The sequence below is a fragment of the Dipteris shenzhenensis genome, chromosome 16, assembly GCF_047967505.1.
Source record: "Dipteris shenzhenensis isolate YYH24624 ecotype China chromosome 16, Dip_SZ_1.0, whole genome shotgun sequence".
NCBI lineage: Eukaryota > Viridiplantae > Streptophyta > Polypodiopsida > Gleicheniales > Dipteridaceae > Dipteris > Dipteris shenzhenensis.
The window spans coordinates 11,352,643-11,366,824 of NC_141611.1; the positions used below are offsets into that span (position 1 = coordinate 11,352,643).

Here is a 14,182-nt window from a genome sequence, read left to right on the forward strand (position 1 = left end):
AGTTTGGGGACTATTAGTTGGTTGTGTTAGTCATGCACTATCTTGTTAGACCGAGCATTATTCACTATGTAGGATCTGATGCGTAGCCAAATTAATAGAAACCTAGTTAATCCCACAATTAGTAGCCTACTCTAGTTACCATGCCAATAGTAGTTTGCACTAGTTAATACTAGCTATCTTTGCACTAGTTAGTTGTCAATTAACTAGGTAGTTGTACATTAACTAGTTGGGTTTGTACTATTTGCATCGTTATCCCTACACTACTTTTATAAGTTACATGTGCACTAGTCAGCACTAGAGTTCTATAGTAGCATTAATTGGCTTCTACATTCCTTTTGACTAATTATGTGCTTGATCTTGACACAGGTTGAGATTTTTCTCTACTTTGAAAGAGAGTATCTAGATGTGCAAATGCAACAATGAATTTTGAGCACTGGAAACCTTTTTTTAAATGAAAATGCTAAAGATGCTCATGTTGTTGTATTCAAATGTAATATTTGAAGGAAGCTTCTGGCCAAATGTGGCAACCCAATCCTGAGTTTCATGTGGCCAAACATGTTATTGCATATGCAATACATGTGGAAGTAATGAAAAACCTGATCCCTTAGCCTTTGAGAAATAAAAACTCCATATTACATCATTACGTGAAGCTACTTTATGTAAAAAGCACAAGGGATCCACGTAACATTCTTTAATATGCATATTTGGACATTGCTGCAATTTTGGACCAGCTAGAGTGCAATGGTGTTGTCCACTTGAAATGGATGAGGTAGTTAATTATGTTTTAGTCTAGGTCTTTGAGAATTCAAGTGGAGCTGAAAGGAAAATGCTATAAAAACACAAGCCAAGATAAGGTTGAGAATGACTAGAAATAAGGAAAGCTAATGTCTTTTGCAAGCAAGAAGATGAGCTACAATTCATTCTTACAACGATTCAATGCCCATCTTTTGGGAATTTGTATTACACAATTCCATATACAAATGGAACGCATATCAAATTAAAGATCATGTGTTATGACTTCCTAAGGGCATGATTGTATCAATGGTGGACTTTGCAAAGAACTATACAATCAAAGAGTAGAAAGGATTCCTCCTACTCCACTATTCTTAACCCTTTCTCTTGGCTAGATTGCCCTCCTTGAGAGAGAACATTCAATAGACAAGGCTTAGGTCACGTACCATCCTTGACCTTAGAGATTGTCAAATGTAGCTTGAAGTATTGGTATAGCATTGGAGTTAAATTTCCCATTGCCGTCTTAAGGCATTCATGAAATGCTTACAATCGGCCTTATAATCAAAATATGCTCTTAGGTACCGGTGCCCCAAAACAATGCCCTAAAACAAAAATATATGCTTATGTCATGGCATGAACTTGGTCACTAAATCAAACACAACAAGGTCAATATCACTAGAATGCACTTTATCCCAAAGTTGAAATATATACATGCAATTTGTAACTACTTAGTGGAACCATTGTAAAGACTACAAGCTTTCAAAAATATAGCATATCTTTTATGTTCAAGTAATTGCTCTTGCCTATACAAGCTAGAGAGAGAGTGCAAGGGAAAACAAAATAAAATAAAATAACTCTAGATACTATGAATATCAGCCCATAGAGGGAGGCCAATTGAGCCTATAAAAGATAATTTAGAACCCCTCAAATCTAAAAAAAGCTTTTAAAAAGATGTTTCTTGGCGATCTAAAATTTAAATTCCATGGCGGTTCACTAAGGTTGGTTAGTTCTACTCTCAAAACTCGTTCAAAGACCATGTAAAAAACCGTGTATAAAGAATTGAACGTCACCATAGCAACCAACCCACACCAAGGATTATCTTCTCCTCATTACCCACCAGAGGAGCTAACTACTACTCTGTAAACTCAGATCCGGGTACAAAACTCAACACCACTATCCTAACCAATCCGAACACTACACAAGTCTATATTTCTCAATGTGAATTTCCAAAGCTCTCCCCCTTCTTTTTTTTTTGTGAGGCTGGGGGAAGAAGCTCGTAGCAACGTTTCTATAAATGGATCCATCTCATGCTTCTGGCAAAGATGCATTGTTCCAGGGCCCAATTCAAGTCTTCCAGCCTAACCTGAGTAAAATCTCTCGCCCAATACCGTCAAAACCCGACGCTCTGTTGCTTGTCAAGTCACAAGTGCTTTACTTATCCTCTGCCTTCTACCTTTGCTTACTAGTCTTGCAGAAGCATTTTTTCTCATATCCAAGTTCATGGCCAGCTCTATACTCATTACAAGACCTGCTCATCAATATGATTCTTCCCTCGAACGCTTCGCACTGTTTAGATATGACAGCATGACCGAGGCATGTAAAGCACAAATCAAGGGCTTTTTCCTGAACCGCTCGGTGAACTAAGCATAATTGATGTAGAAGGGAATGCTGTTTTATCATCATTCAAATACATTGTAGTTGTTGACTCTTCCAAAAACTGCCACTTCTTCTTCGCCTCTTCAAAGTTCAAGATGGATTCAGCATCTTCGTCAGCCTCATCACTTGGCTTCCATTCCTGGACTAAAGGAGCTAGAACATTCACTGCATGGCTCATATCTGGCCGTTGAGTTGGCTCTCTGACAGTGCAATGACCAGCAAGCTCTGCCACACTGTAGATGCTCCGAATAGTGTCTGCATTGATCTCAATATTAGGGTCAAGTGTCTCTAAAAGGTGATCCTTATTTCCAATTACACGCCTAAACCAGGGCACCAAGTGGTATTTCTCTTCAGTCTGTGTATCGTCCAAAACTCGTCGACCAGTTAGGAGCTCCATCAGCACCACACCAAAACTGAAGACATCTGCTTTAGTAGTAATGCGCCCAGTAACTACAAGAAAAGGCGCACACAACCAAAGAGGTAGAGTCTTAGAGGACTTATTGATAATTGTCGAACAAAGTTGTATGGTATTAAAAAATGCTAAACGAAAGATTTAGACCACGCCAATCTTCTGCTAAACCAAAGCAAAAAATTAGTTCCTTACCTGCGTATTCAGGAGCTAAGTACCCGAAAGTCCCGGCCACTCTGGTCTCCACAGAATGCTTGCCACCCTCTGGAGCAAGCTTGACCAGACCAAAATCAGAGACTTTAGCCCGAAGACTGTCATCTAATAGTATATTTGAAGGCTTCAAATCCCTGTGGATAAAGCTTGTCTGAGCAAGTCCATGAAGATATTCAACCCCTCTAGCTACATCAAGAGCAATAGCAAGTCGACTCTTCCAAGTCAAAGGCTTCTTCAAAGGATGCTTCGACCAGTCGAACAGATGTTCGCTGAGAGTTCCCCCAGGCATGTACTCATATACCAGAAGTTTTTCGTTTCCTTCAACACAATAGCCTAACATGGCAACAAGATGCCGGTGTCGTACTCTAGTCAAGACAGCAAGCTCAGCCTGAAATTCCTTCACCCCTTTGCTCGTCACATGGGCAGCCTCCATCCTCTTTACAGCAACCACTGTGCCATCCTCAAGGTGGCCTTTGTAGACAGACCCAAATCCTCCACTGCCTAGAAAGTTGTCCTTATTGAAATTGTCAGTTGCCTTTCGAAGGTCTACCATAGAGATGGTCAGGTTTCCAGCTTCAAGACCTGATTTAGTTGTATCCTCTGTACCCTTGGAACCTTCTGGAGTTTTTCCGTTGGGAACTCCTCCATGAACAGGTGGAGATTGTGTATGAACCGGTAATCTGGCAAAGCGTCGAAAACTTTCAAATTTTTTGGGATACTTTCTATAAACCACGTAACAAGCGAGTGCCGCAAAAAAGAACATAAGAAGGGCACCCATCAAAGGGGCAACTATGGCTGTAATATGAGTAGAAGATGATTTGGTCGCCACTCCTGGACCAGGACTTTCAACAGAAGATGCAGGGGGAGAAGAAGAGGGCGGGAGAACTAGATTGATAAAGGGGTTCCCAGCAGTATTAACGGTGATGTTCGATGGAAATACGGGCACAGGCCCTGTCAGGTTATTGTTGCTCACGTCCAGACTTCTCAAGGACGGCAGGCTAGCAAGCCCGCTGGGAATAGTGCTAGTCAGATGGTTACCGTTCAGTTTCAAGGTGGTGAGGGAGGTGAGCTGTGCAAGCGATGCATTTATCACTCCCGACAGATTGTTGTTCGCCAAATTGATGACTACAACATTGCTGCTTGAATCGCAAGTTATGCCAACCCAGGAGGAGCAAGGATTGTTTCCTTTCCACGAGCTCACAATGCGGCTAGGATAGTTGACAGACCCTAAGAAATAGAGCAGCGCAGTCACTTGTGGCGCACAAGCAACACCACTGGTATTTTCGCAGAAGAGGTTGTTGCCGTAAGTGAAGGTGCCGTTGATCACTGGGATCGGCCCGTCCAGCTGATTGTTCTCCACCGCAAACTCAGCGAGCGGCAGGCTGCTGTAAGAAGCTGGAATGAAACCGACCAGCTGATTGTCATTCAACCTGAGATCCGTCAAGGAAACCGCATTGCCTAAGCCCGGAGGAAGGGTCCCAGAGAATCCGTTCACATGCAGCCACAGCTGCGTCAAAGACTGCATGCCGCCAACAGCATCGAGGCTACCGGAGAGCTGGGGCCCGAGCTGGTTATTCACCTGGAGCTGCTCCAAGCTGGAGGAAGCGAAGGAGGAAGGGATAGGACCCTGGAGGCGGTTGTAAGCGAGGTCCAAAACTTTGAGGTTGGGGAGGGAGCCAAGGAAGGCAGGGATGGAGCCGATCAAGCTAGTATTGGTGAGCGAGAGGTTGGTGAGGAGGGGGGAGGACTGGAGGTGAAGGGGGAGGGACCAGCCACCGGAGGAGGAATTGAGGGAGGGGTTATGGGAGAGGGAGAAGAATTGGAGGGAGGGGAGGGAGAGGAAGAAGGAGGAGGGGATGGAGTCGAAGAGGTTAGAGTCAAGGAAGCAAGAATGGAGGGAGGAGAGGTTATGGAGGGAAGGGAGGGGACCGGAGAAGGAGTTATGTTGGAGGGAGAGGGAGGAGAGGGAGTGAAGGAGGTTAAGGGAAGGGGGGAGGGAGCCATGGAGGTTAAGGTTGGAGAGGTCGATGGAAGAGACGAAGGTACCTTGGCAAGTGATACCTCGCCAGGAAACACAGGGATCGTCCTCCCCTGCTCCTCCTTCGTTGTTGCTCTTCCACCCCAGCTTGCTCTCTCCTCCCTCCACCCCCTTCGCCACCTCCATCAATACCCCCTTGTCCCCCCCATCCATCTCCCCTCCCACCATCGCCACCACCCACACCATCGCCACCACCCACCTCCACCCCATCTCACACTCGCTTCCTCCCTCCACACATCATTCGCTTTGCCCACTTTTATCCGCCTTGCTCCATTCCCTTGCCACACACCGTCGTCGATCTCGCCTCCAGTTTCCTTGTCACGTCGTTGCTTGAAATGCTCCGCTTTGTCACTGCTCGCCCCGCCCTTTGAGCCTGCCCTACTTGCCTACAGAACGCTCGTCTCAAACATTCGGTCTAGCTTGCCTGCCTGGTTGTTTCGAAGATTAAACTTTGCCCAAGGTCGCGCGCTTATGCTTGCCTCAGAAGAGATTGTGTGGTCTCGAGAACTTGCCGGTCCACGTGCTTGCATGAGCTTGAGCTAGGGCTTGCTTACTCGAAGGTGCCTGTGGTATGTTTGGTCGCCACACCAGGGGCTTGTTGCGGTGCGTGAGCTTGACTGATCAGGTGCTTAAGTATCTGGAACGCTAGGCCAAGCTCTAGCAGGGCGGGATGGCAGGCTTTTACACTGGAAAGTGTCGTGCCAGCCAGCTCTACATCCTCCGAGCTGAGGCCATAAGGAACCCACCGCAATGAGAGGTGAAAGCAAGATGCGTTGGTGATGCCCAAGCTGGTGTGGAGAGCAAGGAAGGAAACCTGGGGCGGCGGGCAAAGCTCACATGGCACCCAGCTCACCTGTTTTAACTCTCAGACAGTGGGAAGCATGTGCAGTGAGCTCAACGGCGACGATTTGCAACTATGGCATCCATTTGGGTGGGCCACCTTCCCCCAAACGGCAAAAAATGCCAACGTCCTTCCATACGGCAATGAGTTGAATTCCACGTCATCCAAGCATTATAGGCTCTTTACATTAGTGCGACTCCAAGGTGAAAACTAAATATCTTGCGTGAACAACATGAGCGTAGCATGAGCTAGTGTGAGGTTGCACGACCATTAGAGGAGGTGCTCGGAGCTCTCTGTACCAATATGAATAATCTTGAGAGTCGCACCAATTGGTCTTCTTTCATTGGTTGGAGAGAGCACACTGTCAACTCTATGTTCCTGCAGGACCATTGGCAGATCTGTTTAGAGCCAGATGTTTAGAGTAGAATACTTGGGAAGAAATCGCGCTCCAATGCTCCAATTTGCAACCTCCAGAATGGAGATGACAATTAGAGAACCAATGGCGCTCCATTTTAACCGTGATCCTTGTGCAACACACCACCAAAGGCGCATCAAGCTCCTCGTGTGCACTAGACCTTAGAGTCAGAGCACACTAGATGAAAAATGCGCACTGGTGCGACTCTCAAGCTTTGTGTGAACTAAAATGGCAATGCATTTATTGGAGCTGAGGGACCATCTGACTACATGTAGGAGCTCTCTGTGAGGTGCAGATGCTATAGAGGTAAAGCTCAGAGCCACACGGCAAATGAAGATTGGCTGGACTAATAATTTTGCACCAATGTCAGCAACCTCGAGAATGGAGGTGCCAATATGAGCACCAGTGGCGCTCCAAGTCTATCTCGAGAGAAGTGCCTCCAAAATGAGCCTCCAATTGTGCATTAATCGAGTCGTCAGTAAAAAGATGTCCATCCACTGTCCATCTACAGATCCTTACATACCGCTCGAATACCAACTGGCTGACATGTGTTCGAATTAAGGATTAATTTAACTAACTATAAGATTAACCATACAAACTTGCCAAACCCGTTAAGATTTAAGATAAATTTCACTAAGACATATAACAGAATGGTGACAATTATAGAGAGTAGAAGAGTTGAAACCCTCCACCGTGGGATAAAAGGAGAGGTGCACCATTTCTCCTCCCCCCTGCCCGCCTTACAAACATAATGAAAGTAAGAGTGAATATGCAAAATACAATAAGACGCACCATTGTCCTCGCTCTCAACTTCTTCAGCTGAATCACTCTCTCCAGAAATGCTTCCCACAGTCGCATTCTCTCGGTCACAAAACACGCCACATCTACCAAACCACTTATAGCACCATTTCATTGATCTTATCTTCACATCCTAATGCTATGAGATAATCTTGTCTCTAAGCCTCTTCTAATGGCTACGAGATAATCATAAAATTCTATCTCCTTACTGAAATTTCGTATCAATCTAAAACCACTTGCACATCAAAGGTAATTTTTTGTTCTAAATCCTCATAGCGAGAACAATAAAATTGTGTATATACAGCATCTCTGTGGGACAACATAATTGTTTTTGGGAAATGTTTTTGCTCCATAGTTCTCTCGCTCTCTTGTGTGTCTCAGCAATTTGCTCTCATCAGTCTCCGACAATCAAGCGGATTCTACACCCAACTCGTTGGTAGAAATAGGAACCAGCCAACGGTGTAGGGTAGAGCAAAGTGACTGAAAGACAGAGCAAGCTAACACGCAATATTTCCCTAATTACCTAGCTTTAGTGCTTGAGGGCAAAGAGTAGAAGAGCTGGTTGTGGGATGGCAGAGCAAGAGGCTAGCTGAGGGCAAAGGCAACTTGGAGGCCAGAGGCACTGAGGATGGGTAGGCTGAGTGAGAGGGACTGGAGGGGACAAAAGAAGAGGGTTGTGCGAGGAGGCTTGGAGGCTTTATAGCATCAAAAGGCAATTTTTGGATGATCTAGATTTACTTAATTGATTCCCTATAGCCTATCTTACATCGCCACTATCCCTCCCACCCCTATTAACTAATACCATTGTTTACCAACTGGGGGCCCCTATTGCACTACATGCATTGCTTTCCCTTTTCAATTTAGTTGTTGCCTCGTGTATCCATGCATCATCAAAACTATCTTTGTACACAATACACATGTTAAGCAACACAATAAATGCTACCACCATTTTTGGGACATTCATTTCACATCTCTTCAACAATATACGAACTCGAGCTTTCCAAATGCTCGTTCGGCTAGCATACAAGTGACTCATTATATGTAGTTCTAATAATATCAATCTAGGGGTAAACCTTATTTATTACTCTTGAAAGGAGTCAACATCTAGTACTAAGCAGGATAAGCACTGTCCCAAAACATCGTTTGCACATCTTTGTCCTACATTTGAACGTTGAAACAGATTCCAATCATGCATTAAATCTACCCACCTAATATCATAGTCCCAAGTTGGAACAATTAGCTACCATGGTGAGTTAAAGAATCACCAAGAGGAACCCCTTTTTGTTAAAATAATCTTCATGGTTTGTTCTTGGGGCAAGGTATATGCTGCCCCAACCACATATGGTATTCCCTGAATGCTTTCGAACCCATCAGCAAGCTTTTGCATTCATTCTATGGTCGGCCAATTTATATACATATCATGCAATCCAAATCTAACTAATGCATCATAGAAGTCCAAAACAGTTCTATGTGGGAAGGATGTTAATACCCACTAAAAATCAGCTATAACTGCCAAATTGAGCCACTGGTAAGGCAATGTAGGGCCACACAAATACGCTTCTCAACAAACATTGCTTTGCAAAAATTTGTGTTTCTTCATCGCATTTGTGGACCTAGTTTAGCTACAAGATACTCGAAAGTATCCTTACTGACTCATAGTTTATTTTTGAACATTCTGCTCGAGTAGCTGACTAGAAGTCCTTGCTCCATGAATGTCTGCAGTCTTAGATAAGCCCAAAAATCTTTGTGCTCATGTCTTCGAGGTGCAATCCTAGCACATCAAGCCAATATACCATGGGTCATGCATTCCATCAAGAACTTTATATGCATCGTGTCATCAATCCAAGAACTTGAACATTGCTATCATAGCAATGATAACACCCATGGACATAGGACCAATATGCCATCAATATCCATTTCCTATCAAAACAATTGAAATACACCTTATTAGACTTCCAAAAAACAAGAATAAACACATTTGAAAGAAGACGTACAACAAGAGACACAAATTCAACATTCCATTGGATTCAACATTCCTTTGTAATTTCTTTAGACTCTTGATTACATCCAAAAGCCACAACATAAATGTGGTAAGCATGTTCATGATTCCCGTCCTCCTCTCTTCAATTTCTTTTTTATCCTAAGAGTGTGTTTTTTTAGTAGTCGCTATTAATCAAGTAGTATTGGCCATGTTACTGAGTACTCCTCTATCTTCCTATGTTTCTTCCATTGTACACTTGGATTGATTGATTGTATTGTCTGACCCTACCTTTGGTGGGCCATTTGATTTTGACCCATTTTAAGTGGATCACTAGTGAGGACTAATGATATGCTACCATCTGCCACAGAGGATATGCCACTAACTACAGATGCATGCACATTAGTGACCACATTAGATTCCACATGCACTCGTCCACTAGGTCATACCAATGGCAAGTGATCTTGTGATTGTTGCTGCCAAAAATGTTGTGTTCCTTGTCCTTTCAGTGTGCCTCATAGACAGGCCCCCATCATTTTTGGCATTAATGTATCCCGGATCAGCAAAATACTTGTCAATTCTACTGTACCAACTTCTGAGTGCTTGCTTTAAGCCGTAGAGACTTTTCTTGAGATGGAAAATCTTATTCTCTTTTCTTAGTTCAACATAACCTGCTGGTTGTTGCATGTAGACTTCCTCGTCTACATAACCATTGAGAAATGCATTCTTGACATCGAGTTGGTACACATCCCTCGCTAGTGATATCAAGAACCATATGGAATCCATCTTTGCTGCTGGAGCATAAGTCTCATCATAGTCTTGACCATGTGGCTATGCAAATCCTTTTGCAACTAGTTTGGCTTTGTATCTTTGAATACTTCCATCTGGATTGTACTTCACTTTGTATACCCATTTGTTTGCTATGGCCTTCTTTCCTGGTAGAAGGTCGCATAATTCCCAAGTATTATTCTTATACAAAGCATCCATTTCTTCATCCATAGCAGTTTGCCATTCTGGCTTGTCTACTACATCTTCGAAGTGTTAAGAGAGTGGGAGAGAAGGAAGGAGTCTCACTTGCAGCTTTCTCACATACACAATGGGGGAATATACACAAAGGTGGATGCTGAAAATAGTTTTCCTCTTCTTAGGTGTGAAAGCCAAAAGAACTCTAAGTACAAAAGAATAGGTGAACCCTATATGTGGGTCTCAAACCAAACTCAGCTAACTAAGGTGGCATACTAACTGAGCCACTAACTAGAGTACGTAAAGATAGCTATCATCCAGCTATTATTCATGGGCGGTGTACCAACCGCATCTGCAGCTAACAAGTCAGTGACATAAATGCACAATGGTCACCCTGACATATCACAAGTAGAGCTCGATATCTCAACACTCCCTCTCGCGCTCAATCCCAATTCCTGCACACCAAGTAGGTCTCTGAACTTGCGCAGCTTCTCTACGCCCAATGCCTTCGTGAATATGTTAGCTACCTAATCCTGTGTGCTGACATAAACTAGATCAATAAAACCTACTAGAACCTTCTCTCACACATAGTGATAATGCACCTCAATGTGCTTTGTTCTAGCATGATAGACTGGGTTATTTGTCAAGTGTATGCTGCTCATGTTGTCACAATAAATGACAACTGGCCCATCTGTAGACTGATGCATATCATAAAGTAGCTTATGCAACCAAGCTACCTCACATGCAGCCATTGCTGCACCCCTGTACTCAGCCTCTATGCTTGATAAGGCAGCTGTAGGCTGTTTCTTGCTGCTCCAAGTGACTGCAGCACTCCCAAAAGAGAATATATATCCACTTGTAGATCATCTATCATAAATACTACCAACCCAATCAGCATCAGTGTATCCATGCAACTGTATCTGAACCCCAGTCTCATAAAATAGTCCATACTGCAATGTGGACTTCACATACCTCAATATGCGTCTAGCCGCATCCAAATGCGATTTCCTTGGAGCCTGCATAAACTGACTTACCAAACCAACAACATAGCTCAAATCTGGCTTGGTAATAGTCATATAAATCAAACTTCCTACTCTGCGTCTATACATAGTAGGGTCTTCCAGAAGCTCACCTGCATCTGCGCTTAGCTTCACATTTTGCTCCAAAGGAACTGAAACAGGCTTACAACATGTCAATTCATATTTGGACAGCATGTCCAATCCATATTGCCTCTGCAAGAGCCATATCCCACTTGTGGATCTAATCACCTTAATGCCCAAGAAGTAACGCAGCGCAGCTTCACATTCTGCTCCAAAGGAACTGAAACAGGCTTACAACATGTCAATTCATATTTGGACAGCATGTCCAATCCATACTGCCTCTGCAAGAGCCATATCCCACTTGTGGATCTAATCACCTTAATGCCCAAGAAGTAACGCAGCTCTCCCAAATCCTTCATCTCAAACTTTTGCTTCAATAGCATTTTCACATGAAGGATATGTTCATCACTATCACCTGTGATGATCAAATCATCAAATAAATGACAAGCAGCATAATGCCTTTCTCTGTTTTTCTCACATAAAGTGAGAAATCTGCCTTGGAAATCTGAAAGCCAATAGTGACAAGATACTGTCCTATCTTGTCAGACCATGCTCTGGGTGCTTGCTTCAAGCCATACAAGGCTTTCTTCAACCTGCAAATAAACTCAGGATGAACAGCATGAACATAACCTGGTGGCTGCTCCATATAGACCTCTTCTTGCAAATCACCATGCAAGAAAGCATTCTTTACATCCATCTGATGTAAAGACCATCCCTTTAATGCTCGTACGATTGCCATCCTTGCAACTGGACTGAATGTTTTTTCATAATCAATGCCATATGTCTGTGCATACCCCTTGACAACTAATCTTGCCTTGTATCTGTTCACAGAACCATCTGCATTGTGCTTCACCTTATAAACCCACTTGTAGCCGATTGCATTCTTGTCTTTAGGCAAAGGCACCAATTCCCATGTAGCATTTGCTTCCAAGGCATCCATTTCTTCATCCATGGCTTTCTCCCATTTTTCTTTTCCCATGGCTTGCTCAAAAGAAGTAGGTTCTGGTTCATGTATCACTTCGACCATATAGGCATAGTGAATGGCTGTAAATCCATCATATTTCAGCCTATCCACAGGATACCTAGCTCTAGTAGACTTGCGCAAAATAGGCTCACTACCAGGTGCTCTCAAAACATCCCTTGTCTTCCTTACTCCAGTTGTAACAACAGAAGGAATACCCAACTCATCATCAAGGCTCTGTTCTGAGCCACTGGATTCACGTAAGAGTGACCTGCATTCACATCAACCATGGGCTGATCTACTTTCTCTTTTCCTTTTTGTGATACTTGCATACCACTATTTCCATTACTTTGAGGAGATCCTCCTGATCTCAATCTGCCTGTCCATGGCGAAGTATGTGAACCACTGCTAGAGGACACTACAAGTCCACTAATATTTTGTGATTACTGCTGTGAATTCTGTGCAGCATTACCACATATCCCACATGTGAGCAAGCATATGGATGGAAGTACCCTCACCTATAAAAGGGAGGTTCATTTGAAGTAATATCAATCAAGCACTTTGCACTATCTCAAGATTCTCTTTATGAGTCCAACCTTATCTATCTTGGAACCTAATTGACTTGAGGTACATGTCATGAGCACTCTCTTCATCATGTTTCCACACAGGTTTCATTCGCCTTAGAGCGCTCCGTAGATCCTGAGGCACGCATGTTTTCTGAAAGGTTGGGTCCTCTTTTATCTGCCTAGCCATTTGCATATCTTTGATCATGATCATAACCCTCTTGGCATGGATTGCACACAATTTAGTGTCCTTAAGAAGGGATACCATAGCCATTTTGCATGCCTCCTATAGAGCTACCAGTGTGATAGACTGAATCTAGAGGTCATCTTTGTACTCTTGCATGATCTCCTTTACTAATGCCATGTGGCCGCTTGCCCTTTACTCATACCTTTGCTCTACATGTGCTCATGGCACCACAACTCTCAACACCTCCCCTTAGTGCCATAATCCTTTGGCTACTGCAAGGTGGTCAGATGTGAGTTACATTCCATCACCTCCCCTTAGTGCATGCATTGCTACTTAAGGTGGTAAAGTGTGGCTTTTACATGTCAATACCTCCCCCGGGTGCTTTCATAGCTACTCTCAGGTGGTCAGGTTTGATTTACAAACATATGGGTAAGGTTGGCAAGGTTTTTGTTTCTCAATACATTCCATTTGGCTGATGGCTTGATGACAATGTCGTTGTCTTCTTCGCTTGGTGTAGCTTCATGCATGATGCTTTGTTCTTCCATGTGCCTTGATGCTTTATGTGTGGATGCCATGTGTTATGGTCATCTCATGCACTTGTGCTTTTGGCATGCTTATGACAATGATGTGTGCATTCATGCTTTGATTTGTCATTTGTTGCAAAGGTCTTACCAATTGATTTCTTTCAATATTGGCAGTGTCTAATTGCATAAATTATTCTGATTTGACAGGTGTGTAGAGCTTGGAAAAATTATCACTTTTCCTTTTTGGAGCGTGTGCAAATTCCTCTTAGATTGCAAGTTACGGCTTGTTGAAGTTTCTGTGAACAAGAGGGCCTTTGATGATGTGGCACAAGGATACACATGCTGAATTCCATACTGTGCTTAGCAAGGGACTTTATGCTTAGGTGGCACTGTGCCATGTGGCAATCTTTAAACCCAAATAGGTTTACCCATGGTTACACAAATTTTACCATGGTCCAACTGAACCTAACCATTAGCTTAACCAAGGTTCAACTTAACCCCACACAAACCCTATCTTATCTGCCACATGGCTCTCAATGGGGTTGCCACATGGCTTAAGGTTTACAACCTTAGAAAAGAGAAAAGCTTTGAAGCTTTCTTTGCAACGCTGTGACGACGATGGCAGCATGGGCGTGGCGACAATGAGGATGGCTATGGCACTGCGGTCGGTTGCTTCAGATCTTCAGATCTACGTGATTAACAGAGGCAAAGAACCATTGAAGGAGACACAATCTGGTAGTCGAGGGAGCTTGGCTTGTTGGAGATCTCTTTTGTAGGGCATATGGCGGCTCGTAGATAGCGTTG

At 43.6% G+C, this 14,182-nt stretch overlaps 1 pseudogene across 1 annotated transcript; it reads right to left on the reverse strand.

The window, feature by feature from the left end:
• Positions 1-1,733: 1,733 nt before the first annotated feature.
• Positions 1,734-5,258, reverse strand: LOC147892546 (receptor-like kinase TMK4 pseudogene; annotated as a pseudogene). The gene is made up of 2 exons (XR_015542352.1): positions 2,993-5,258; positions 1,734-2,838 (listed from the first exon to the last, which is right to left on the reverse strand). The product of XR_015542352.1 is annotated as a receptor-like kinase TMK4 pseudogene (transcript).
• Positions 5,259-14,182: the final 8,924 nt, after the last annotated feature.